General features: G+C 33.8%; 1 non-coding gene across 1 annotated transcript; it reads left to right on the top strand.

Moving 5' to 3' along the window:
• Window positions 1–350: 350 nt before the first annotated feature.
• TRNAA-AGC lies at window positions 351–423 on the top strand. Its single transcript has one exon. It is a non-coding gene; the product is annotated as a tRNA-Ala (tRNA).
• The last annotated feature ends 429 nt before the right edge of the window (window positions 424–852 follow it).

The raw sequence follows: 852 nt of genomic DNA, 5'->3' as shown, positions 1-852 counted from the left end.
TTACGACTAACCCACCAAATGCCAATTGCCAATTGTATTTCCCCAGTCAATGGACACCGTGGCACCACGTGTTGCAAATATACCACAAGATGGTTTTTGATCTTATTTTATCTTATCTAATCATTACAAAAATACAATAAACAATTCATCTTTTTCAAATTTTATAATAAAAATAATATTAAAAAATTATATTATAATAATATTTTATTCAATTTTTATCTTATTTCATCTAAAAAAAAATATTAGATACATTTGGTAGGTACATGTTGAGTGATATTAACATTTTTCAAAAGAGAATAAATTAAAGGAGAATTAGGATATTACTCAAAATAATTATAAACACACAGGTCGGGGATGTAGCTCAGATGGTAGAGCGCTCGCTTAGCATGCGAGAGGTACGGGGATCGATACCCCGCATCTCCATTTCTTTTATATTTGTCCACTTTTTTCTTTTCGTCTTCAATTTTTTTTTTTTTCTTTTTTTTTTGTCCTTTCTTCCGGGAAGAAGTAGCAAATGCCTCAGATGTTTTGTTTTTTGCAGCTTAGGCACAAACAATAGTTTGAAAAAATCGGTTGTTTCAGCTCTGCCAAGTCGGACTGCAAGGTTGTCGAGCTTCCAATATTGTAATGTTTCAACGTTACACCTTGGACTGGAAGTTCTTCCAGTTTCAACACAATCTTTCAGCTGTTAATTAATAAAGACATTTACAGTCTACAGATAGTCATGTGACTGTTGATATTTCAGTTTTCATTTCAGTTCAGTGGGGGCAAATTAATGACAGTGAGCGTGTCCCAGTTCGAGTCTGATCAAGACAACGAAAACGCCTTCCAATTTCCTTTGTTGGGCAGCTT

The sequence above is a fragment of the Carya illinoinensis genome, chromosome 11 (genome assembly GCF_018687715.1).
Source record: "Carya illinoinensis cultivar Pawnee chromosome 11, C.illinoinensisPawnee_v1, whole genome shotgun sequence".
In the NCBI taxonomy this organism is placed as follows: Eukaryota; Viridiplantae; Streptophyta; class Magnoliopsida; order Fagales; family Juglandaceae; genus Carya; species Carya illinoinensis.
The sequence above is the reverse complement of the archived record's forward strand: the minus strand, read 5'-3'. Positions and strand labels throughout refer to the sequence as shown.